Source organism: Mustelus asterias, unplaced genomic scaffold (genome assembly GCF_964213995.1).
Source record: "Mustelus asterias unplaced genomic scaffold, sMusAst1.hap1.1 HAP1_SCAFFOLD_76, whole genome shotgun sequence".
NCBI classification, from domain to species: Eukaryota; Metazoa; Chordata; class Chondrichthyes; order Carcharhiniformes; family Triakidae; genus Mustelus; species Mustelus asterias.
In genome coordinates, this window is record NW_027590135.1 from 465,686 (window position 1) to 492,954 (window position 27,269).

Here is a 27,269-nt window from a genome sequence, read left to right on the forward strand (position 1 = left end):
GGAGCTGCAGATGGGTGCACTTCACACAGGTGTAATCAGCAGGGACACTGACGTCGTCCCTCACCTCAAACATAGTGCAAGAGGAACATAGCACTGCCTGCACACCCATCCCCTTGCCAGTACCAGGTAGAAAGTGCAAAAATGAATTTAAACTCACTCCTGCTCGCCCATTCTGCCTAAGCACTGTGAGCCAAAGCCTTATAGCTCACGCTCTGCTTCCCACGCACTCCCCTGCCCGCTCCCGACGCTGCCCGCTGTATACTGCAGCCTACCTTTTATACTTGGCGCACTTAAAAAACCCTTCCCAGACTCCTTAGCAGCCCACTTCCGGTTTTCACTTTAAACTTAAGAAAAATACTACTGCAAAAGTAAAGGCCAAAAAAAACACACACTAGCTGACTAATTAAATAAATAAATAATTCAATCAATCTCTCACCAGCACTCCTGCCTCCAATCATTCCCTCCCAGCTTGCTCCAGTGGAACAATGAGCAAGTCTCTTCTTTCCTTCTGCAGTCACTTCTTTCCTTCTCCATGAACGGTATGCTTTGTCTCTACCGTGCACAAGAAAAAATACTTTTTCACTGTATACTAATACATGTGACAATAACAAATCAAATTAAATTAAATAAAACAATGATGAGAAATCCTACATGCCATTCTTTGCACCACAGATCCGCAGCTGCAGCGCTCGTACTGCAACAAAGAGCGCTCAGAGTAGAAAGTTCATCTTGCTGAAATAATAGGCCAATTCCAATTGGTTCCAGTTCAACATTTAAGCAAACGAGCAAATAAACATGACATGTCGCGACAGGGAAAGGATATCATGGGTAAAAAATGCAAGAATCAAAGTGCATCAGACGTGACTGCCGTCAAACTGAACAGGACCAGACACTGGGCGGCACGGTAGCACAGTGGTTAGCACTGCTGCTTCACAGCTCCAGGGTCCTGGGTTCGATTCCCAGCTCGGGTCCCTGTTTGTGTGGAGTTTGCACATTCTCCACGTGTCTGCGTGGTTTCCTCCGGGTGCTCTGGTTTCCTCCCACAGTCCAAAGATGTGCGGGTTAGGTTGATTGGCCAGGTTAAAAATTGCCCTTTAGAGTCCTGAGATGCGTCGGTTAGAGGGATTAGCAGGTAAATATGTGGGGGTAGGGCCTGGGTGGGATTGTGGTCGGTGCAGACTCGATGGGCCGAATGGCCTCCTTCTGCACTGTTGGGTTTCTATGATTCTATGATCCATTATGCAAATGCTCCCAGTGCCACAAGAGAAGCCCTTTCTCCAAATAAGTGTTTGTATAGTTTTATGTGTTGTTCTTGCACTGACAGGTAACAGTAAATCACAACCACAACAACCAGTAACAGCCAGTTAAATGATCATCCCAGACTCGCTGATAATGGAGTTTCTTACAGTGACAGACAGTTTCTGACCATCCGCAGAATGGACCTGGAGGAAACCAGATTCACTGTCAGAGCTGAACTTTCTTGCAGAGTGGGTGGCAGAACCAGGTGAGCGATGGTGGTGGAGTGGTGACTGTGCGAGCATTTGACCTCGGGTCAGTTCCTGGCCATCACGGTTCTGATTTCTTAAATTCGTTATCGCAGGTCATAACAGTAGGTGGGCACCCTTAAAATGAAATCCTCACCATCACGATCTTTCTCATGGAAAATTCAGCTTCAATTTACTTTCAGTGGAAACTTTGTTCAATGAAAGAACAGGCCTCAAAATTGATCAATGAATTCCCAGTATGAAACAATAGTAAAAAAGTGGCTAAAACGAGAGACGCCAATTTCAGTTTACTACCGGCACACCTGGTGCCTGATGAAATCAGCAACTGAGGTTTAAATTGAGGGGTGAGCGATATAGGACAGATCTTCGAGGTAGGTTCTTTACTCAGAGAGTAGTAAGGGCGTGGAATGCCCTGCCTGCAGCAGTGGACTCGTCAACATTAAGAGCATTCAGATGGTTATTGGATAAACATATGGATGATATTGGAATAGTGGAGATTAGAGGGGCTTTCGATTGGTTCCACTGGTCGGCGCAACATCGAGGGCCGAAGGGCCTGCACTGCGCTGTAATGTTCTATGTTCTAAGGTAGTTCCGTAATTATAACAAATGCAAATAACGATTGCTTATGTAGCGCGAGCGATGGTAGTATCGTGGTGAAAATAGCTGCCTTTCAAGCAGGTGATATGGGTTTGATTCCCGGCCATCGCATTGATAATTTATTTAGAACCTTATCGGCGGCCTCTTGCATTTTCAAACGAGTGAACAAAAACAGGGCAAACGCAACATTCGACAGTAATAGAGATACTTTTTTTTTCATTTTCTCTTCGGACGTAATTAGTTTTCACTGAAAAATAATTTAAATAGAAACAAACAAGTCTCTGACCTAATAAATGAATTCAGAGACAAAGATACAAAGTAAAAGTTGAGGAACAAATTTCAGCTCACACACTGTGCTCTGTCCAATCCTGGTACTGATAAAGTTAATATATGCACGTTACTGAGGTGGTTACATTACTGTGGAAAATAAGTAGCTGCGATGGCCGAGTGGTTAAGGCGTTGGATTCGAAATCCAATGGGGTTTCCCCGCGCAGGTTCGAACCCTGCTCGCAGCGATTATGGTTGGAAATGCTTGCTTCAGGCACGTACGAAGTCGCCAATCTTTTTCTATTAAGTATGTGGATCTCCATCATGCTTTCAGCTGCATGGCTCTGGGCCGGGTGTCGGAAGCTGAGCTTGGAAAGGACACCTGGGTGTCCTCGGGCTGGCATGGATGTGATAGGCCGAATGGGTTCCTTCTGTGCTGGTACTTTTCTCTGGTTCGTTCTGCGGTTCCATGCGGAAAATCATAACGTGAGCAGAATGAAAAAAAAAATCAGCATCAGGTGCACAAGGACAAAACAATGTCTCACGTCAGAGGAAGATTCTGATGTAAAGACACACAGAGCATAAGAAGGACATTTAATCAGAATGAATTGAATGAATGAGAATATCAAAATGCTGCTTAGATGATATGTCATCGTGTTCATTCAAACACATTGCGACAAGCTGGTCATTACTGCGCGTTCGGTTTTCCTGGCTAAAACGGATTGGGAATGGAAAGAACAGGTTCACATCTGCACATTGTCAGGTCAAACTGTGTCTCAGATTGACAGCTCCCAGGACAGGTTTTCCTGTCCTGGATATGGCCTGGGTGGGATTGTGGTCGGTGCAGACTCAATGGGCCGAATGGCCTCCTTCTGCACTGTAGGGTTTCTATGATTTCTATGATTTCCTCTCGCTCTGTGCTGTGGATTCTCGGGGATTAGTTGGGGTTTTCCAGCTCAGTAACTGTTCAAGCCTCTGAGGCCGGCGATGCTCAGTGTCTGTTCCTCAATTTCAGGGGGCTGCAGCCAATCAGAGTTGTTCCGGGGATAACCCAGAACTGGTTGAAATGATGATATTGTTCACAAGCTGAATTCTATTTGATCAGATGAAGATACAGATTGTGTGCACTCAGTCACTAAACAACAATATCCCGCCTTCATATAGAGTGGATGAGATGGGGCAGAGGGATAGAAAGAGACAGAGTGAGTTAGGGCAGTGAGACACAGACGGCCAGACAATGTCTCAGTGACAGAATTCCTTGTAAATTCCGGTTTATCCAGAAAGATTCTCCTGGAGAAACAGAAGCTGCAGTCTCAGCTCTAATTGATATTGTAGCAGAGACACATTATTAATCCCACACTCAGGAACAGTGCTGCATTTTGACAGCAAAGATGGGGAGAGGCAATAGAAACTGAATGGTCCAGTTCTAAACAGTGTGCAGGCCCAGATGGACCTAAGGTTCAGAGAGATCGTTGAAGATGAGAAGAAATTTTAAAAGAGTCGCTAGGAAAACGGAAGGGATTCTTGGTTTCATAAGTGAATACACTTTGTATGCATAGAATCTCTGCATTGCAGAAGGAAGCCAGTTGACCCATCGAGTCTGCACCGACTCTCTGAAACAGCATCTTTCGCGCAATTTTACCATCGCTAATCCCCCGAACCTCCACATCCTGGGACACTAAGGGGCAATTTAGCATAGCCCATGCACCTAAGCAGCACGTCTTTGGACTGTGGGAGGAAACCGGAACACCCAGAGGAAACCCGCGCAGACACAAGGAGAACGTGCAAACTCCACACAGACATGCACACTCTCTTACACAATATTCACACCTACACATTCACAGGACAAAACTTTCACCAAATGTAAGGTCCCAGACGGAATTTCCCCTCCTTTTAGCCTTTGCTCCGGATTACAGGGGGTTAGTTATAGTTCTTCACCTCAGTAACTGTTCTTCACCTCAGTAACACTCTGAGGCCCGCTTCCCGCAGATTGCCTTTGAATTCATTCATGGAATGTGAGCGTCGCTGTCTGGGTCAGCATTTATTGCCCATCCATAATTGCCCTTGGGAAAGTGGTGGTGAGCTGCCTTCTGGAACCGCTGGAGTCCATATGGTGCAGGACCACATGTGTTCACCAGGTTCCGCGGCAAGAGCCAATCATATCTGTGTTTTTTTCAGTTATTATAGTGATTACAGATGTCATTGCGTTTCTTTCGGGTGAAAATACAAATTATCTGCTCTCGGGATCTCTGGATTTCCTGTTTTATTTGTTTCTCCTGCACTGATAGATAACAGTAAATCACACCCTCAACAACCAATGACAGCCAGTTAAATAATCATCCCACAGTCGCTGATAATGGAGTTTCTGACAGTGACAGACAGTTTCTGACCACCCTCCTGGAGGAAACCAGATTCACTGTCAGAGCTGAACTTTCTGCAAATTAACAGATGCAGTGAAAAGAACACAGAAAAATAACATCGCCGCTGGAGGAGGCCATTCGGCCCTTCGAGCCTGCTCCACCTTTCATTATGATCATGGCTCATCATCCAACTGGTCCCACATTGTATCCACGTATCCTTTCCTCCAGTTTGCCTCAAGTGCTATATCTAATTGCTTTGAAAACATTCAATGTTTTGGCCTCAGAAATATTGTCATCGTCCGTGTGTGTCCAAGGTAAAATCCAGTTTAAAGTTGCTGTCAGTGGAAACTTTGTTTAAATCAAAGAACATGCCTCAAAGCTAATCAATGAGTTCTCAGTCTGAAGCAACAGTAAACAGGTGGCAGCCGTCCTAAAAAACGAGACAAGCCAAGTTGAGTTTATAAACTGTGCAATGGACACACCTGGAGCTTGATGAAATCAGCAACTAAGGTAGTTCCGTAATTATAACTGATGAAAATAAGGGTTGTTTAAGCAAAGTGACTGATGGTGGTATAGTGGTAAGTCTGGCTGCTTTTTCTAAAGAGTTGACCCGGTTTCGATTCCCAACCATCGATTTAGTAATTTATTTAGAACCTTATCCGCGGCATCTTGTGTTTTAAACCGAGTGGACAGAAACAGGGCGAACGCAACATTTGACAGTCTTGAAATAAAATGGAGATTTCTCTTTTTCAGTTTTTATTCGGACGTAATTCGTTTCTGATGAAAAATTATTGAAATAGAAAAACAAGTCTCTGACCTAAGAAATGAGTTCTCAGTCAGAGACAAAGATACAAAGGACAGGAACAAATTTTGCCTCACACACTGTGCTCTGCACAATCCTGGTGCCTGATGAAGTTAATTTGAACGTTACTGAGGAGGAATCCAACATGGTTTCCCCACGCAGGTTCGAACCTTGCTCGCAGAGACTATGTTTGGGAGTGTTTACTTCGGCTGTTTCACAGAGCCACAAATCCCAGTGAATGTTTGGTATGAAGGTTTTGGATCTCCATCATGCTTTCAGCTGCATGTTTCCGGGCCGGGTGCAGCTGGGTGAACTAGGAAATGACACTTTAGTATCCTCGGGTTGGCATGGACAAGCTAGGCCGAATAAGTTCCTTGTATGGCTGTTACCTTTCTTTTGCTCTTCCTGTGGTTCCATGAGGAAAATCATAGCATGAACAGAATTTTTTAAAAATCAGCATCAGGGGCACAAGGGCAAAACAAGGTCTCAAATCAAATGAAGATTCTTATGCAATGACACATTTCATCAGAATATATTGAATGAATGAGAATTTCAAAATGCTGCTTAGATGATCTGACATCGTGTTCATTCAAACACATTGCAACAAGCTGGTCATTACTGGGCGTTCTGTATTCCTGATTATAACAGTTTGGGAACGGAAGGAGCAGGTTCACATCTGCACATTGTTATGCCAATCTGTGTCTCAGATTGAGAGCTCCCACGACAGGCTTTCCTCTCCTCTCGCTCTATGCTGTGGATTCTCCGGGATTAGTTGGAGTTTCCCTATTCAGTAACTGTTAAAGTCTCTGAGACCAGTAATGCTCACAGTGTCTGTTCCCGAGATTCAGGGGGCTGTCTCCAATCAGAGCTGTGCCGAGGTTAACCCAGAACTGGTTGAAATGGTGATCTTGTTCACAAGCTGAATTCTATTTGATCAGATGAAGATACGGATTGTGTGCACTCAGTTACTAAGCAACAACATCCCACCTTTATATAGAGTTAATGAAAGGGGTTCGAGTGATAGACAGAGACAGAGTGAGTTCGAGCAGTGAGGCACCGACGGCCAGGCAATGTCGCAGTGACTGAAATCTTTGTAAATTCCGGCTTTATACAGAAAGATTCTCTTGGAGAAACAGAAATTGCAGTCTCAGCTCTCACTGATATTGTAGCAGAGACACATTATTAATTCCACACTCAGGAACAATGCTGCATTTTGACAGAAGAGATGGGGCGATTTTAGGAAGTGTGTCAGGGTCCTTGGGAGGGTGTAAATGAGATTTACTGAAATGGACACAGCGATGAGGGATTTTAGCTGCAAGGTTTGGTTGGAGAATCCAGAGTTCCTCTCGGTGAAGTAAACTGAATTAAGTGCGGCTCTGAGAGATGTGTAAAAGTGTATAACATATTGAACTAAGATGTGGAGATGCCGGCGTCAGTATTGAGTGCTGAGGCTGTTGCAGCAATGCCGTCGTCGTGGGGGATGCTGGTGTAGAGTGCCGAGACGTCCATTCTGACGAGGAGTATTCCTGGTTCAACTGTTCCATGGGTGCTGAGTTTCTGTAAGAAGTTCGTGGTGTCGCTTCAGAAGCTGGCGGTTCCTTTTCGATGGATTTCAGGGTGCCTTCGACTTAGCCAGAGAGGTTCTCACACAGAATCCTAGTGCCTAATATTGAACTAAAGTACTCAGGCGGAAATCGTTGCAGTAACTGCGAGCAGAAAGTTTTGGGAACACTGAAGATTTAAAAAAGTATAGGAGGCATAGGGTCATCGCACTTCAGAAGGAAGCATGCAGTCGATTGAGACTGTACCGGCTCTCTGACAGAGCATCCCACTCTATCCCCAGGTAATTACCCCGATATTCCCCCTAACCCAAACATGCTGGGACATTATAGGACAATTTAGCATGGCCAATTCACCAAAGCTGCACATCTTTGAGGAAACCCATGAGGGCACTGAAAAAATGTGCGAACTCCACACATGTGGAAATTGCTGCTTTCTTGCATCTTTGTAGAGACTTGATGTCTGTGTCGATATGCGCGATGTTGTTGGAACCGGCTTGGAAACTCCACACAGACAGTGAATCACGGACAGAATTGAAACCGGGCCACTGGCCCTGTGAGGCAGCAGTGAAAGTGGTTGTAGATAAGATAATTTTATTTATTTGTCAGAGTAGACTTACATTCACACTGCAATGAAGTTACTGTCAAAATCTCCTCGTCGCCAAATTCCGGCGACTGGAATTCATTACCACAGGTAGTAGTTGATGCCAAAATATTGAATGTATTCAAGAGGCGGCGAGATATAGCACTTGAGGCGAAAGGGATCAAAGGTTATGGGTAAAAAGCAGGATTAGGCTCTTTAGTTGGACAATCAGCCATGATCGGAATGAACGGTGGAGTAGGCTTGAAGGACCAAATGGTCTCCTGCTGCTCCAGTCTTCTATGAATCCCCCAAACCGAGAATCATACCACGAGACCAACGATCCGGTGACATGCAAGGAGCTGAGCCAATCAATATATGTTCCGCTCAAAGCAGACTAGCTGTCTTTGCAGACCTTGATAGAGGAATAGATAATGAAGAAAACACAGCAGATTCATAGGGAAACATGATCCTCTGTCTTAAACCCTGAGTATTCAATCAAATGTTCAATGTCGGAATTGGAGTTTCTCTCAGCGACATTGATTCAAATCATATCAGTTCAGAGAAAGTGTGGAAGAACACAGCTAAGTGTGTTCAAATAGAGAGAAACAATGTACGAAACGTTCCGTCGATTAATGGTGAGAATCGGTTTTGCACCCACCCGTGCAAACAGACCATCGCCAAAACCACTCGACATTTCGTCAACTTCTCAGAAACATGCAAACCGTCTCCTTCCATTTGATTTTCTATCCATGAAGAGTTGGGGAGGAAGGTTCCCCCCACAATCGCTCCTGGATGTCCAGCCAGATGGAACATGTTTCGAATGTAGCTGCTTCAAACACAGGAAATTTCTATCCCATCAGGTCAGGGAATGTTAGGAATGGAGCGGTGTGAAACATTCCCAGACCATGTCCCACATGTTTCTCCTCAGCATGAAAACTCCAACAGAGGCTCATTCAATCACATCATGATTCACATCACTCACACCTTAACCATGAGGCCACTGATGAAGTCAGGATGACTTCGAATTTCTCCTAAAATGCCAACTGACTGGCAGAATGACATTACACACGGGACTGGCGAGTCACAACCATCGGCTGACTTGGCGAGTAGTGAAAATTGATATAACTGCTTCTGATCTTCACGAGAACAGGCAGTGAAATAGAACATTGTTCATTGACACCTCTGCTGCATTGTGAAAAAGTGGTTGATAAACAATTGCGTTGTGAAAAGATGGTTGATAAACTTTGGGATACATTGAAAAGTTGTTTTCATTGCGTTGGGCTCCAACGGCTGGCTCGTTGGTCTAGGGGTATGATTCTCGCTTTGGGCGTAGCATTAATATGCGAGAGGTCCCGGGTTCAAATCCCGGACGAGCCCAGACAGGCGTTTTTTTAGAAGATAATTCCTTGCAATGAAGAGGGCGACAATGAGCGAAAGCCGAAGCAGTGCTGAGCTCCCGAGAACTCATTGCAGAGAAAATATCTCTGCAAAAGTCCGGAAGCAACCATACAGTCTGACAGAACTGGGAATCCCACGGTCTGATGTTAATTTTTCCATATTTTACTTTCATTCCGGTGCTCCGAGTGAACCGTGAGTATTGGTGCATTTCAGCAATCCTGTTCAAGGGCAATTTACAACCAGGCGACATACACATCAACAGAGGAAATAGGAGCAAAAGTAGACCATTCGGCCCCACAAGCCTGCCCCGCCATTCACTCAGATCATGGCTGATCTGTTTGTGTTTCGATTTCCACATTTCTATCTATCCCCGATAACCTTTGGTTCTGTTGCCAAACAAGAATCTATGTACCTCCGGCTTAAAAATATTCAATATCCCCGCCTCCACCGCCTTCTGAGGCAGAGTTGCAAAGTCGCTCAATGCTCCGAGAGAACAGAATTTGCCATCCGAAAAGAAGAAGCTCAGTTTTCTTTAAGTGCCTGTTGTTCTGGATTCACTCACAAGTAGAGACATCACTTCCACGTGCAACTTGTGAAGACCATTCAAGATCGGAGGTGCTTTGAACAAGGTACCTCCCACTCGGAGTATCTCTGATACAAAGACGCCCAGCCAGTCTGCGTAACCTTTCCTCTGATCAACCTAATAAATCTTCTCTGCACTGTCGAACTATTCATGATATCAGACTGGTAATTCTCTTCTGGACCGTCTCCAACACATTCCCACCCTTCATTAAATATGGACACCAAAACTTCAGACAATATTCGAGATACTTCACTCATGACCTGTACAACTGAAGCATGACATTCTTTTCTCACACGCTTAAATGCTTGTAACAAATCAAATATTCCATTAACCTTTTTTATTCCTTGCTGAACATGCATACTAATTATTTGTGACTCGTGCACTCGAGCACCGAGATCCCTCTGCACCTTGGAAATCTGCAGCCGTTCTATATTTAAATAATAATCTGATTTTGTTATCTTCCAGCCAAAGTGAATAACTGCACATTATATTCCAGTTGCCAGGATTCTGCCCATGTACAAAACCTGTCTGTAGCTATCTGCAAGCTCCTTCCGCACTCTCCACAAATTACTTAACGACATATATTGTGTCTTCTTCAAGTTTTGCTGCCATGCTTTCATGATGTGGGCTGGGATAACTGAGCTTCTACATAAAAGCCAACTCCCAGACACAAAGGGCCGGATGATCTTTTCCTGTGCTGTAACTATTCTGTGTGTATGGGTGTGATAACCATTCTGTCGCACTTAGTGTGTGGTGCAGGATTTGAGTGTGGAATTCATTGTCTATCTGGCAATCTCTGTGGATGTATATGAGTGAATGATTCATTCTGTATCACCCTGTGTTTTGTTCATCCTGTGATTGGGGAATTACTAATTGTCTCCCAGTCTCTCAGACACTTTGTAGATCTGGAGTGATTCAATAAATAAGATACCTAAGTGAAATTGGGACCATTTTTTCGAATTCTTAAACTGCTCGACCCGATCCTCCACCCAACTATTTCATGTAACATTATCTGTTTGTATCTGAAATCCATTCTCCTTCCAACACTTATCCAGCTTTCCATTAAATGCAGCTGTGCTAATCGTCTCCAATCGTAGAATGCCGAAAGTACAGAAGGGAGGACATTTGGTGCATCGAGTGTGTACCGACTACAATCCCACCCAGGTCCTAGTTCAGTAACGCTCATTTACCCTGCTGATCCCGCTGACAATCGGGTCCATTTAGTATGGCCGATCAAACAAGCCCGCACATCTTTGGACTGTGGGAGGGAAGCCACACAGACATGGGGAGAGCGTGCAAACTGCACACAAACAGTGAACCGAGGCCGCAATTGAACGTAGGACCCTGGCGCTGTGAGGCAGGAGTGCTAACCACTGTGCCACCCAAAATTATTTCCAGTCTCTTCGCAAATTTCCCGTGTCATATCCTTCAGTACCTTTGGATGGTCAAACGAAATTTAAATCTGGTGATCGTTTCTTCTCGTGTTCTGCAGTGACATATTCACTGCAATGATTTCTCATGATCTCAAACCTGCTCCCGATTCAATAAACGATCGCTGGGCTTGTCCGGGTTTTAAACCCGGAAGCACTGGCATACTAATATTACCCTAACCGAGAATCATACCCCTCGACCAACGAGCAAACTGCCAATGCTCTGGACGATACCAAATTGCAAATGCTGCCGACTCAATGATAATTTAATATTGATTTCTAAAGTGGATTTAATGATTAAATTACGAGGTCTATCCAATCACACCCCTTTATTAATTCTTCATATTGACCTATTCCTGGAACACCCTCACTTGATGTGAACGTCTTCCCTCTGTTGAGGTTCTGGGTTGCGGCCAGTAGATGTCAGCACACCCAGGAAGAGCGAAGCTCACAGACCAGAGAGGTATAAATAAACAAGAATTGTTCAGACTATCGGGAAGTTTTAACAATATTAATGTTGGACGTGGCTTTTTTATGTTAGTTATTTTGTAACAAGCAGTTGTTATCGTTGTCTGTCTCTTGATTTGAGGATGACACCCAGTCAGGGCCGTGAATTACTGCCATGGGTCTTCAAGTGAGTGAACAGGCCCATTCTCGGCCCATGGAGCTTTCTTCTCTGTTACTTTCTTCTCTCCCACCATTCTGCCTCATAAAAGCGTGCTGTAGATTGAGGGAAATGTTTTGGCCATTTTCAACGATGAGTAACAAACTCCTCCCAGTCACCAGCATGAATGCTGCCTCGCTTCAATCTGGAGGATGGCGGGGAAGCATTACTGATGGAATTTCTCTCACACTCTTAGGATTCGCTGATACGCTGGTCACATGTACATCATTGTGCCAAAACCACCAACCATCAATGAGAGTGAGATACATTTTTATCTGCCCTTCTCTGGCCTATTGTATCGAAATGAAATTTTTCAAAATCTTTCACTAATTTACAGCCCAGCATCAGACCCCCCTCAGCCTTGTTATTGCAGGAGAAGAAGCATCCAGTTTCTCAATCCGTTACCAGGCCATTCTCTTTCTACATAATTATTCTACTTTTTATGGGCTGTTGGTGTCGCCTGCTGGACCAGCATTTGTTGCCTTTCCCTAATTGTCCATCAACTGAGAGTGGCTTGTTCGGCCATTTCAGAGGGCAGGTAAGAGTCACCCTCATTGCTCTGGGTCTGCAGTCACATGGAGGGCAGACTTCTTTATCTAAAGTGCACTGGTGAACCAGATGAGGTTTTACAACAATCGGCGACAGTTTCAAGGCCGCTATCACTGATACTAGCTTTCAATTCCAGATTGATTTAATCAATGAATTAAATTTCACTAATGGTGGGATTTACTCCGTCTTCCCAAAGATTAGTGCACGCCTCTGGATTACCAGCCCAGTGACATAACCTTTCATCCCTGTAAACAGAAACAGTTCATTCAGCTCATTATTAAACCTGTTCCTGAGGATGTGAGAATTCCCTCCACAGAATTTGATTAAACCATTTGCTGCAAAGCCTGTTGCTCCATTCGGGAGCATCAATGATTTATTGAGATCTCAAAGATAAGATTGATTTCTTGGGAGGAGAATAAAATAATGAGATTAAAAAATTGAGTGAAGAAAACAACAAGGAAGTGCATTCTCAGATAGCGCCCGGCAATGTTTGCAAGAAAATGCAGAGCTTTCAGCTATAGAAGGACATTTCGTTTTTTTTCCGGAACTTCGACCAGATTTCTGCATAAAACGACCGCGACAGGACTCGAACCTGCAATTTTCTGATAGCATCATCACTTCGATTGCCGAAGTCAGACGCCTTATCCATTAGGCCACGCGGTCAACAGATGCAATGCTGCACAGAATGTCAGTACCATGTGAATACCTACCGTGGTTATAATTATTGTCAGTCCTATTTTTGGATGCTTCGCTGATTCCCAGATGCCACAAATTGAAGGGGAATCCCCAGCGTTTGTAACCGGCAGAAAACTGAATTTCATTACTAACATTCTTGGATGCCTGTCTGTGCGGAGTTTGCACGTTCTCCCCGTGTGCGTGGGTTTCCTTCGGGTGTTCCGGTTTACTCCCATCCCCAACGATGTGCAGATTAGGTGGATTGGCCAGGCTGAATTGACCCTTCTTGTCGAGGGGATTAGTAGGGTAATTACTTGTGGTTGCAGGGAGGGATTCTCCGTCGGAGAGTCGGCGCAGAATGTCTGGGCCGAGTGGCCTCCTTCCGCGCTGTTGGGATCCGATGCCTCCTATACATCCTGTCTTAAATCTTCACTGCCTGTCCCTGAATCCTTCTGCTCGCAGCTAATCCAGCAACTTGGCCTGTGTTCAATGTGTTATGCTCTTTTACACGTCTCTTACATCACCACTCAATCCCGTCAGCTGCAAAGAGAGAAAATCCGAATTATCCAGCCAAACCTTTTCGCTAAAATCCATCATCGCTGGATCCAAAGCAGTAAATCTCCTAAGGACCCTCACATACTTTCGAAAGTGTGGTTACCGGGTCTGGGTGCAATCCTAAAACAGCTGTAGTTAAGCAGAGCTTTATAAAGATTGAGCATAACTTCCCATTTTTTATACTCAATGCCTCCATTTATGAAGTAAGAAGTCTCACAACACCAGGATAAAGTCCAACAGATTTATTTGGTGGCTTACTTCTTACTGTGTTTACCCCAGTCCAAAGATGGCATTTCCACACCATGGCTTCCATTTCCGAAGCCAAGCATCCAATCCGCCTTCCTGACAACTCTCTCAAATTCGCCTCTCTCCTTCAAGATCTCTCTGAACCTCTGGTCACTCTGAGCCTGCACACTGCTCAGAACTGGGCCATTCAGTTTCTATTGCCTCTCCCCATCCCTTCTGTCAAAATGCAGCACTGTCCCTGAGTGTGGGATTAATAATGTGTCTCTGTTACAATATCAGTGAGAATCTCCAAGAGAATCTTTCTGGATAAAGCCGGAATTTACAAGGATTTCAGCCACTGAGACATTGTCTGGCCGTCTGTGTATCTTCGCCCTCACTCACTCTGTCCATGTCTATCCCTCCACCCCCACTCGTTAACTGTATATGAAGGGGGGATCTTGTTGGTTAATGACGCAGTGCAAACCATCTGTATCTTCATCTGAACAAATAGAATTCAGCTTGTGAACAAGATCATAATTTCAAACAGTTCTGGGTTAAACCAGGCACAACTCTGATTGGCTGCAGCCCCCCGAATCTGGGGAACAGACACTGTGAGCATCGCCAGCCTCAGAGGCTTTAATAGTCACTGAGCTGGGAAACTCCAATTATTCTCCCCGAATCCACAGCACAGAGCGAGAGGAGAGGAAAGCCTGTCCTCGGAGCTGTCAATCTGAGACACAGTTTGACCTGTCAATGTGCAGAGGTGAACACTGTGTCAGCGAGAGTGTGCTAAAGGGGCGGCTGGGTTAGACTAATGTTACTGTGTTTGTGTGTCCGCTCTCAGCGGCTGATTTCCCAGTCCTTCTTGTGTCAAATCACAAGATTCTCCTGTCATTGAATCGCGCTGCTCAGACCTAAAGAGAGTATTTAAGGGAAAGTTTGGGTCGATTTTAAGGTTTCAGTCGACAAAAGCGCGATCAATGCAGCAAAGAAACGGGTTGAAGTGGGAATTGCTGCCTTGAATTCAGATGGAATTTTCACGACAGGAAACGTTCGGATTTCAGTAACAGAAATAAGTCAGTCTGAGAATCTAGATAGTCTAATTTTAATTGCAGTGGGAGAGTTTGTGAGGAGAGAGAAACACAGCTGGAGGATCCGGGAGCTGACAACAGCTTGTCTCTGCACCATCCGCTCTCTTCCTTTCAGTTGCTCTGTGCCGCCACCACTGGTTTCATTTCGGACCCAGTTCTGACTCTCACACACATTTTCCACACACTCTCGGATATCATTTTCTGCCAGAAATACATCTGATGCGTAAACATGGCAACAGCTGCTTTCTCAATGAGCTGCCCAGCTCGGTTGGATCTGTCAGAAATTATTGGGAGATTTTAAAGCAACATCGATTTGGTTGCAGAATTCTCTAATATCTGGCTGCACGGTAGCACAGTGGTTAGCACTGCTGCTTCACAGCTCCAGAGTCCTGGGTTCGATTCCCGGCTCGGGTAACTGTCTGTGTGGAGTTTGCACATTCTCCTTGTGTCTGCGTGGGTTTCCTCCGGGTGCTCCGGTTTCCTCCCACAGTCCAAAGATGTGCGGGTTAGGTTGATTGGCCAGGTTAAAAATTGCCCCTTAGAGTCCTGAGATGCGTAGGTTAGTGGGATTAGTGGGTAAATATGTGAGGGTAGGGCCTGGGTGGGATTGTGGTCGGTGCAGACTCGATGGGCCGAATGGCCTCCTTCCGCACTGTAGGGATTCTATGATCTTCTATGAATATATTCCATCACTTTTTCGCTTGTGTTTGGAGTCCTGGGCTGAGTGACCACTTAATCCATAGACATTTTGAAATTAATTCTAACATGAAATTTCCTGATGTCTTATGATTGTCTATAATCCTCTTTTACTAACGTTCCAATATGATTATTCTTCCTTATGTTCCACATGTTCGTTCCATTCCCAAACTGTTTTAAGCAGGAATACCGAACCAGTAATGTCCAGCTTGTAGCATGTTTTGAATGAACATGGTATTTCATCATCTAAGCAGCATTTTGAAATTCTCATTCATTCAATGTATTCTGATGAAGTGTATTTCTTATGTCCTGTGTGTCATGACACAAGAATCTTTCTCTGGAATAAGTCCTTGTTTTGTCCTTGTGCTGCTCTTTTTCTTTCTTCTCAAGTCATGATTTTTCTCATGGAAGTTATAGCACAGAAGCCATTCGGCCTATATTGTCGATGCCAGCACAGTTCCCGGTCTTTATAGAAAGAGCCCACAGTAAATTAGAATTCAATATCATGGGCTGCCCTGGAGAAGCCAATTAAACATTTCCAATCTCGCTCATTGCGCACAGAGTTTGAACCTTCGCGAGGAAACGATGGTTTTGAGTCCAACGCCTTGACCACTCGGCCAACGCAGCTGCTTATCTCTCAAAATGATGTAATCACCTCAGCGATGTTCATGTTAACTTCATCAAGCACCAGGATTGTGCAGTGAGCAGTGTGTGAGCTGACATGTGTTCCTCTATTTTTATTTGGTGTCCTTATGTTTGACTGAGAATTCATTTGTTCAATTATTCTTCTATTTCAACATTGTTTTCAGGATAAAGAAATTGAAACCGAATTCTCGGTCCGAAATAAATAAAATTAGAACGGGAAGCGTATTTATCGGCAATTGCCGCGTTCGAATTTTATTTTGTCCACAAAATAAAGTCAAAACTACATTACCAATGCGATGGCTGGGAATCGAACCCGGGTCAACTGCTTGGAAGGCAGCTATGCTCACCACTATACCACCATCGCTCGCTATGTTTGAGCAATGGTTATTTACATTTGTTATAATTACGGAAGTGCCTTAGTTGCCGATTTCCTCAGACACCAGGTGGTCCTGACGCACATTTTGTAAACTGAAATTGTTCACTCTTGTTTTTTGGACAGTTTAAGCCTACTTTTTAATATTGTACCTGCCTGGGAACTCATTGAATAGTTTTGAGGCCTGTTCTTTCGGTTAAAAACGTCTCCAATCAAAGCAAATTTAGATTCCAAGTCGAACGCCTGAACCACCCTGCAATCGGAGCTGTTTATTAGCCAGTCGATGCAACGACCTCAATAACGTTCATATTGACTTCATCAGGATTATTGAGATCACAGTCAGGGAGGTCAACTGTGTTCGGTTCCCGTTACTTTATATCTTTGTCTCTGACTGAGAGCTCATTCATTAACACAGAGACTTCTTCCTCTGTTTCAATATTTTTTTCTGCAGAGAGAATTTGAAGCGGAATTTTCCGTCCGAATAAATAATATTTAAACGGGACGTCCTTTTTGTTTCATTTCCGGCAAATGCTGCGTTTGAACTGTTTTTGACCACATGATTTGAAACGCAAGAGGCCGTAGATAAGGACCTAAATAAATGACCAGTGCTATGGCCGGGAACCGAATCCGGGCTAACTGCTTGGAAAGCAGCCATGCTCACCACTGCACCACCATCGCTTGCTCTGTTAAATAGGTTGTTATTTTCATTAGTTATAATTACGGAATTACTTTCGTTGCTCACGAAGGTGTGTCCATAACACAATTTGTAAACTGATCTTGGCTGTCGCGTTTTTCTGCACAGTTTAACCCCCCTTTTCACTGTTGTTTCTGACTGAGAACTCATTGAATAGCATTGAGGCCTATTCTTTCATTGCAACAAAGTTTACACAGGAAGCAAATCGAAGAAATATTTCCATTAATAACTCATGAATAATGAGAATCTTGAGTGAATTTCATTTCAGGTGTCCTGTTCTGTTCTGTTCTGACCTGCGATAGCTAATTAAATAAGTCATCAATGTGATGGCCAGGAACCTTGATCGAATGCTCACACAGTCACCACCATCGCCCACTTGACTCTTGGAGCTGCTGCTGCCCACAGAGGTGGCCAAGCAAGAGGCACAGATGTTGACAAACTGCACCCGCTCCAAGTAGATTAACAATATTACTGAACAAATAAAGGAACTATGACAGTCTCTCTGAAAGCATTGCACCAACACCTCTTAAAGAATCAATTTGCTGTAACTAATTCAATATGAACCGATTCAATGTCAGCCCTATTCCTTGCCAGTCCTCAAACAGGCATTGACTGGTTAGAAGTTTTAATCTTATCCGAGAACAATTGGAGAAATTCCCAAAGAAGTGAAACTGTCGCCCTGAACTTCATAGAATCCCGACAGTCCAGAAGGAGGCCATTCGGCTCATTCGGCTGTTCGAGCCGGCGCCATCAGCAATCCCATGCAGGCCCGTAACCCCACATATTTAACATGCTAATGCTCGTGACAGTTAGGGGCAAATGAACCGCACCTCCACCTAACCCGGCACTAATTTTCAAGGCGGAACGTCCGATTCTGGAAAGACAAAATCCGCAACTGGTGCCTCAAAAGAAGCTGGAGTCTGTTTTGGAGCTTCTGCAACCACATGTTCTCATGGTGGCAAACTCCTGCCCAAAGCTGGTGTCCTGATTTGAATCGATTGCCAGCTCGAGTTTCTCATTTGGATGCGGAATATGGAATGGTGCTGGATTATTCACCCCAAATACCTGCAGAACTCGGTCGAAACTTCACGTTTGTTCGGAAACTTCAACATCAGTCATCAGTTCACCCTCAATCAGTGGGTCAATACGAAGACGGAGAAAATGCACCAACGACGAAGATGGGATTCGAACCCACGCGTGCAGAGCACAATGGATTAGCAGTCCATCGCCTTAACCACTCGGCCACCTCGTCATGCGTCTACACTCCCCCAAACCAGCTCTTGTGCTCTTAACACCCGCAACAACAGGACATTTCTCCCGCAGGACAATGTTGTGTTCCTGCTCTCTCATTAATCTCGGTTCGTTGTAACTCTTCCATTCGATGTAAATCCATAGAAAGTAAAGAGGGAGACAGTTAATTTATCAGGTCCCTCCAGGTCAGAAGGTTGCGTGTTTAATTCACGTCAGGCTCCTGGAGGATTTCTGCAGTTGGTCTTTGGATTCTGCATCCGGGGAAAGTTGATTGTTTGCAAATGTTCGCGAAATGATACATTTCAAAATTATGATGAAATGATATTTTAGGGATACCTCCGGTTTCCACGAGCAGGTCATATTTTTGCTGTTTGTAAATTTAAAGCAACGTCCACGGTCCGAGATGATTCAGCGGACATCTCAGGGGAGAGCTGACTTCTGGTGATTTAACCGGAGGATTCACATCTCAGGCGGGGAGCAAGGCTGAGAAGGCGGGGCCTGTATCAATAATCTCAACCGATACGGGAAATGATCGGGAGCTGTTGGCTGAATCTGCTGCACAGCCAACTGAACTAAACCTGGGACAAAATGCGCTGTGCCACCCACGGTAACACAAATCAACATGACGAAGCAAATTTGCTGCCGAGAAAATCCAGATTTGCTCTTGGACAGCAGCCGAATATGCCTTTTTGATGCGAGTGAAAACACGATAGCAAAGGGTGGTTTCGATCCATCTACCTCTGGGTTACGGGCCGCTTCCGCTGCGACACTCTGCTCCGAAAAATAATCGCTTCCTGCCTCTGACTGTTGCGCGGCAGTCCGACAACTATTGATTTAAAACAACAACCTCCGTGGTGGGAAGCACACCCTGGCTGGACAATAACACATGACATCACCTCGAGTGTAACAGATAGAGAAAGACACACAGAAAAGCAGTAAGAGACTATCAGGATACACACACAATGACAGACAGAAAAGGTGCCGAGCAAACCAGCAAGATACTGAGATGGAAAACATGATTATTTATGAAAAGCTGTTTTCTGTTACACAAAGCCAGGCCCTGTTTTGAAATCTATTTCCTGCTGTTTAACTGTTTTCTGTGCTGTGTAACTGTTCTCTCTGTTGTGGAACTGTGACTCTGTCGTTGACAGATCTTCACTGTGGTTTTGTCAAATTCTTCCCTGTTGTGTAAATGTGTTCCCGGTTGTGTAAATATGATCCATCTTGAGCAGAAGTTTCCTCGGTTCTGTAAAGGCGTGTCCTGTTGTGACATGTTCTCTTTTGTTCTGTGATGTTGTCTCTGGAAAACAATCGACGGAAATTTCAAGGCCGCCATTTCTGAAGCTTGCATTCAATTCCAGCTTTATTTGGGCCGAATGGCCAACTCCTGTTTCTGTTTTCTATCCATGTTTCTGTGTATTAAATCCGTGAATTTGAATTTTGCAAGCTGCCGTGGTGGGATTTACTCCGTGTCCCCAAATATTAGTCCGGACCTCTGGATTGCCAGCCCAGTGACATAACCTTTCATCCCTGTGAACAAAAACAGTTCATTCAGCTCATTATTAAACCTCTTCCTGAGGACATTAGAATTCCATCCACAGAATTCCCATTGGCCGATTGATAACAAAGCATTTTGTTCGAGTTGGGAACATCAATAATTTATCCAGATCAAACAGATATTGTGGAATTGTTCGGATCAAAAATTCTAAGATAAGTGAGAATTAAATGGACAAAGTTACAAGGGAAGTAATTCTGAGAAAGCTCCCTGCAATTTCTGAAAGAAATAGTGGATTTCAGGTTACAGGCTCAGTTTTGAGGAGGTTCCACCAGATTTCTGTACAAAGTGACTGGGTTGGAAAGTGTAATCTTCAGATAGCAGCACAAAAGGCACCGTTAGGCTCCGGTTACGCGCCTGAAAGTGAGTGATTTTAGAACATAGAACATAGAAAGCCACAGCACAAACAGGCCCTTCGGCCCACAAGTTGCGCCGATCACATCCCCACCTCTAGGCCTATCTATAGCCCTCAATCCCATTAAATCCCATGTACTCATCCAGAAGTCTCTTAAAAGACCCCAACGAGTTTGCCTCCACCACCACCGACGTCAGCCGATTCCACTCACCCACCACCCTCTGAGTGAAAAACTTACCCCTGACATCTCCTCTGTACCTACCCCCCAGCACCTTAAACCTGTGATTTTTGTGGAGTATGTGGAATATTTCTTGTACCAGTCCTGTTCAGCCACCGCCACCGCCCCCCTCCCCCCCCCCCCCCCCGCCACCCCCTCTTCCCACCCCCCAACTCTTTTTCCGTTACGTCGATGACTGTATCGGTGCTGCTTCCTGCTCTCATCTGCGTCTGGAAAAAATAGCGATTTTGCTTCCATTTTCTACCCTCGCATTTTCGCATGGTCCAAATCCGACACTTCCCTACCCGTCCTTGACCTGTCTGCCTCCAATTCTAGATAGACTGACCACCAGTAACTAAAGCCCCACCGACTCACACGCCGAGTACAGATCCTCATACCCCGCTCCCTGTAAGGACGCCATCCCCATTCTCCTAGTTTGTTCACCTCAGTCGGAACTGTTCCCCTGATGCCTCTTTCCAAATCGGCGCTCCTGACATGGACTCCAACTTCCTGAAACCAAGGTGCCTCCACCCCGACCCTCGGTGTGTGGTTAGGCGCTCAACCGTGCCCTATTCGTCTCCCGCACCTCTGACCTCACCCCTTTCTCCTCGCAGAGCCACGATCGGCTCCCAAAATACAGAAGTCAAACAGACATTGTTATCGTCTTCTTTTCCATCTGTTCGCTCAATATTTCGTCGATATCTTCACAAAATCCAATAGGAATGGCGATCAGTTTTCCAGTCAGTGATCAGCCCTCTGGAGGTGATTAAAGAAAATGAACAGTTTCATCCACTCTCGAAACCCTGGGGGCTTGAACCTGCGCGGTGAACCACATTAGATTTTAAATCAAACGCCTGAACAACTCGGTCATCGCAACTATAACCAACATCTAACAAACCAGTTTATGAACAGCTGATTTCTTCAAAGTTTACCTTTGATTGTCTCGCCAGACAATGACGAGGAATCTAACACACTATCCGTTGCGCCACAGAGCCACACCTGGTGCACTTATTCCCCATCCCCATATGGGAATTTCTGACGTATCGAACAGACAGTTCAAAAGTTCAGCAATTGGACAATGACTATATTTCAAAAATCCTTTATTATCAGTGAAATGATTTGGGACGCCCTTTGGTTCTGAAAAGAGCTACAGAAATTCCAGTCGAACTCTGAAAGGACACAGACAGCTTAGTGGAATGGGAGGACATGTGGCGGATGAAGAATTAAGTGATTCATTTTGGTGGGAAGAACGCAAAGAGACAATACAAAATAAACGATATAATTCCAAAAGGGGAAACAGGAACAGCGGGAAATATATGGACCTGTGTACAAATCATTGAAGGTGGCAGGGCAGTTTGTAACAGCCGTATATTATCCCCGGATTTAAAAACAACATCAGGATTTTGATACAAATTTTCTGCAACGAAAATCCAGATGTACTATTCGATCGCACATTAGATATTCCAAGCATTGCCTGTCGCCTGAGGTATGGTAACCCTTGGGCTAAATCGCCACCAGAAAGCTCTCCCTTTTGAGGGGGAAAGCAGCCTCTGGTCATTTGCAACTCCGGCGACTTTACCTTTATATCTGTGTCATATTCTTTGATTTTATTTGATTTGATTTATTCTTGTCACATGCATTAGTACACAGTGAGAAGTATTGTTTCTTACATGCTACGCAGACAAAGCATACCATACATAGCGAAGGAAAGAAGAGAGCGCACAATGTAGAGTTACAGTCACAGCAACATGTAGAGAAAGATCAAATTAATACGAGATAGGTCCAATCAAAATTCTGATGGTAACAAGGAAGAAGCTGCTTTACTTGGTTCGTGCCTGCCCTCAGATTTTTGTATCCAGTTCTCGACAGAAGCCGGTGGAAGATAATCTGTCCACGGTGTGTGGCTGCTTCAACTGGCTGCTTTTCCAAGGCAACGCGGCGTGTCAATGGATGGCAGACTGGTTTGCGTGATGAACTGGCTTTGTTTACGACACTTTGTCGATTTTTTGCGGTCCTGGACAGAGCAGGAGCCGCACCAAGCTGTGATGCAACCAGAAGGAATGCTTTTTCTGGTGCATCTGTCTGTATTCAGACTGTGTTTTGCATTATCTGCTGCTCAATGAAGATTGGGATCTTTCTGATTCGATCAGTTAAACTGTGCGTGGAGAAGTGACTTGTTCTGACTGTCAGCTTCCGGAACTGAAACATGGTTTCTCAATTAATTCTGTCTCTGTCAACCTTTGGTACTGCAACTGAGTTTCTGTATCCCCTCATTTTGACTCACCGATTGATGTTGTTTATTCATTTCTGGGATGTGGGTGTCGCTGGCTGGGCCCGCATTATTGCCCATCCTAAATTTCCCGTGAACTGAGCGGCTTGATAGGTCACCTCAGAGGGCAGCTTAGAGTCACCAAAGTTGCTGTGTGTCGGGGGCCCCATTTAGGTCCAAACCAGTTAAAATATTCATTCCTTAAAGGACATTAGTGAAGCAGTTGTCTTCCTTTTGACAATCGATCCATGGTCGTCAGACTTTTAATCCCAGATGTTCTTAATTGATGAAATTTCACCATTTGCCTTGGTGGTGGTGGTGGTCTGTGTGTGTGTGTGTGTGTGTGTGTGTGTGTGTGTGTGTGTGTGTGTGTGTGTGTGTGTGTGTGTGTGTGTGTGTGTGTGTGTACGTGAGAGAGAGAGATTCTCACATAATCAGTCCGTTTGTGAGTGTGGATTAACCTTTTATATTCCCTCACAAACACTGTGATCCCCTTGCTTTTGTGAATTCCCAAGAAGCATTTGTACTACTGAGACCCTGGTGGTCGGGTGGAGGGTGGGGTGAGGGTTGAAGGCAATGCCGCAGGGTGCTGAGTGTGGAAGCAGCCGATTTTAAAGCTTGTGAGTTGGAAAGTGAAGAGTGAACTTGTCTGTGTGAAGATCACAGAAAAGGTATGTCTGGACCTGCGCACTCGAGACAAGTTTTGGGTTGTCAATAAATGAACTCCTGTAATGAAGGGACAAAATCAGAAAGAGGAAATGCTGGAAATATTCAGCAGCTCCGAAAGCAGCTGTGGAAAGATATTCCTGTCGCCAGGATATAACTCTCCTATTGGATACTTCACGTTGCTCAGATCTGACACTCTCAACACCTTCGTGTAAGGAACAGGTAGGGCGGGAATTGGGTCTTTGTTGATTTGAGCAAACAGCGCAATGCAGCAATGAGAAGCTCCTCAGCCCCCGGCGGCTTGGGAAAGGATGGGACTCAGATACAGGACTCTGGTTGGGGTTCAAAAATGGAAAAATACATCGAGTTATAAATGTAATGATAATAAAGGTGGAATTCAGATCGACTTGTGCAGAAATTTTACACTTGGCCAATGTAGTCAGGATGGCCGAGCGGTCTAAGGCGCTGCGTTCAGGTCGCAGTCTCTTCTGGAGGCGTGGGTTCAAATCCCACTCCTGACAGTGATTTTTCGTTCGCGAGGCAGCATCCAAACCCAAGAAATTTCTCACCTGGCAGCACAAGGGCAGCTGATGCTGAGAAACAACGACCACCTGTGAGTTCCACTCCGAGACACACTTCATCCTGACTTGGAAATGTATCACCGTTCCCCTGGCTGGCTCACAATCTTGGAACTCCCTCCCGAACAGGAGTGTATGTGCACATATACCACATGGACTGCAGCGGCACCAGAATGAATTCATCGCCAATTACTCAAAGATTATTAATTTGGACAATAAATGCTTCTCGCGCCAGCGGCACACATATCCCGTATGAATAAAGTACTTCTTAAAAAATCACCTCGTGCCACAGAAGGAGCACATCTGCCTTCAGAGCAGAAAACTGTGTGTGAATCACATCCTGAACACGGCTACTTTTATACCAGGTGTGTGTCTGAAAACAGTAAGTGGAACCAAGCTCACGATAAACCGCTCAATGTTTAGTGGAAGTGTTTCACTGAGTGATTTGTGTGATTCCCTCTGATGTGCTTTCTTTTGTGAATTCCTAAGGAGCACCTCCCCTGAGACCCTGGTGGGCGGGTGTCGGGGAAAGGCGGATTTGAAAGGTTTACAGGGAAATCGGTGCAGTCTCGATGGGCCACTGTGGGATTCAGTTATTTTTCTTTCATGAATCTATCCGAGATCCCATAGCATCTGTGGAGAGAGAACCGGTCATTCCCGTGAAAGGTCTGCATCTGAAATGTGAACTATCTCTATTTTCAGAGGTACGTTACAGATCTGGTAATATCTCTTTTTTCACTAATACCACCAGATCTGTTTGTGATTTATATAAATGATCTGGACTGTTTGTGATTTATATAAATGATCTGGACTGTTTGTGATTGATATAAATTATATAAATGATCTGGAAGAAGGAGTAACTGGGGTGATCAGTAAGTTTGCGGACGACACAAAACTGGCAGGACTTGCAGATAGTGAGGAACATTGTCAGAGGCTACAGAAGGATATAGATAGGCTGGAAATTTGGGCAAGGAAATGGCAGATGGAGTTCAATCCTGATAAATGCGAAGTGATGCATTTTGGTGGGAATAATGTAGGGAGGAGCTACACGATAAATGGAAGAACCATAAAGGGTGTAGAGACACAGAGGGACCTGGGTGTGCAAGTCCACAGATCTTTGAAGGTGACGTCACAGGTGGAGAAGGTGGTGAAGAAGGCATATGGCATGCTTGCCTTTATAGGACGGGGCATAGAGTATAAGAGTTGGGGTCTGATGTTGCAGATGTATAGAACGTTGGTTCGGCCGCATTTGGAATACTGCGTCCAGTTCTGGTCGCCACACTACCAGAAGGACGTGGAGGCTTTGGAGAGAGTACAGAGGAGGTTTACCAGGATGTTGCCTGGTATGGAGGGGCTTGGTTATGAGGAGAGATTGGGGAAACTGGGGTTGTTCTCCTTGGAAAGACGGAGGATGAGGGGAGACTTAATACAGGTGTATAAAATAATGAAAGGCATAGATAGGGTGAACGGTGGGAAGCTTTTCCCCGGGTCGGTGGTGACGTTCACGAGGGGTCATAGGTTCAAGGTGAAGGGGGGGGGGGGAGGTTTAACACAGATATCAGAAGGACATATTTTACACAGAGGGTCGTGGGGGCCTGGAATGTGTTGCCGGGCAAGGTGGTGGAGGCGGACACACTGGGAACGTTTAAGACTTATCTAGACAGCTATATGAACGGAGTGGGAATGGAGGGATACAAAAGAGTGGTCTCGTTTGGACCAGGGAGCGGCGCGGGCTAATTGTTCCTTGTTTCTCGTTTCAAGGCTTCATTCTATCATCATCTTGCTGGTGCCAGTACAGAGCGAGACTGCGGATAGTTGGGAACCTGTCTCGGGGGCAGGGAATTCATATGGTGTTCGTGGAAGTGGAAATGACTAGGGTTGGGAAGCATTTTCCGATCAGGGCCCGTGTGATCTCCTGGACTCGTTTCGATCGCCTCAGGGGGTCGGAGAGGAATTTCCCAGATTTTTTCCCCCATATTGGCCCTGGGGTTTTCACTCTGGGTTTTCGCCTCTCCCTGGAGATCACATGGTCTGGAATGGGGGGGTGGGGGTGAGTTAATAGGTTGTGTTGAACAAAGCATCGTAGCTGTGAGGGACAGCTCGGTGGATAGGATATTGGTATGTAGATAGGCTGGAAAATTGGGCGGGGATCCTGGATTCAGGATTCAATCCTGGACCGGGGAGCGGCGCGGGCTTGGAGGGCCGAAGGGCCTGTTCCTGTGCTGTATTTTTCTTTGTTCCTTGTTCTTTGTTCTTTGTATTTCCAGCATTCTGTTGTACCCACGAAGAGCGGTATCAGGCTCTGGGGCTTAGTTGGTTAAAGCACCGATTTAGTAAACCAGAAGATTCTGGATTCAGATCCTCGGATTCCTTTCCAGTGAACTTTGCAACTGCGTAAGTCGCAATATCCATTTCTTGCTTGTCAATGTTGTCTTTCCCTTCACAGTGGATAATCCACAACGATAAAAAAAACATAGTTCGAGAGTCTCCACAAGTATCTTGACTATTTATTGACGTGATCCACGTACTTTCATCATCTTGCAGTAAAAAAACATTTAATTTGCAATAAATCCAATTCTCCAAGTTCTACAAACATAGCGTTCCATTGTTTTCTCAGGGAATTTAGAACAGAGTCAAATCGCCTTAGAATCACACCATCCCGACAGTGGTGAAGGAGACCATTCTGCCCATCGAGTCTGTCCCGACTCTCCGACAGAGAATCGCACACAGGACCTATTCCCGCAGAGCCACGCATCCACCCCGCTAATCTACCGATACAAACACCTTGGTGACCAAGGGGCAATCTAGCATGGCCAAATCCACCCAACCTGCTCATCTTTGGACTGTGGGAGGAAACCGGAGCACCTGGTTTCCTGAGATAACTTGCCTGGATGAATGCAGTTTGAACAGCACTGCAAAAACTTGGCATCATCCAGGATAAAGCATCCCACTTCATTAGCTTCCCATGCATAAAGCTTCACTCCCTCCACTCCCGACACAAAATGGCAGCAGTTTGCGCCATCTACAAGATGCACTGCAGCAACACAGCAAGGCTCCTTTGCCAGCACCTTCCAAACCCACGACCACGACAGCCTAGAAGGACAAGCACAGCAGACACATCAGAATA

The 27,269-nt window shown here is 45.1% G+C and overlaps 6 non-coding genes across 6 annotated transcripts; 3 read left to right on the forward strand and 3 right to left on the reverse strand.

The window, feature by feature from the left end:
- Positions 1-2,535: 2,535 nt before the first annotated feature.
- trnas-cga (transfer RNA serine (anticodon CGA)) lies at positions 2,536-2,617 on the forward strand. The gene has a single exon. It is a non-coding gene; the product is annotated as a tRNA-Ser (tRNA).
- A 6,348-nt stretch (positions 2,618-8,965) lies between these two features.
- On the forward strand, positions 8,966-9,050 carry trnap-ugg (transfer RNA proline (anticodon UGG)). Its single transcript is given in 2 exon segments — positions 8,966-9,001; positions 9,015-9,050. It is a non-coding gene; the product is annotated as a tRNA-Pro (tRNA).
- A 3,818-nt stretch (positions 9,051-12,868) lies between these two features.
- Positions 12,869-12,960, reverse strand: trnar-ucg (transfer RNA arginine (anticodon UCG)). The gene is given in 2 exon segments: positions 12,869-12,904; positions 12,924-12,960. It is a non-coding gene; the product is annotated as a tRNA-Arg (tRNA).
- Positions 12,961-16,476: 3,516 nt separating this feature from the next.
- On the reverse strand, positions 16,477-16,548 carry trnag-ucc (transfer RNA glycine (anticodon UCC)). Its single transcript has one exon. It is a non-coding gene; the product is annotated as a tRNA-Gly (tRNA).
- A 1,873-nt stretch (positions 16,549-18,421) lies between these two features.
- trnas-gcu (transfer RNA serine (anticodon GCU)) lies at positions 18,422-18,503 on the reverse strand. The gene has a single exon. It is a non-coding gene; the product is annotated as a tRNA-Ser (tRNA).
- A 5,499-nt stretch (positions 18,504-24,002) lies between these two features.
- Positions 24,003-24,085, forward strand: trnal-cag (transfer RNA leucine (anticodon CAG)). The gene has a single exon. It is a non-coding gene; the product is annotated as a tRNA-Leu (tRNA).
- The last annotated feature ends 3,184 nt before the right edge of the window (positions 24,086-27,269 follow it).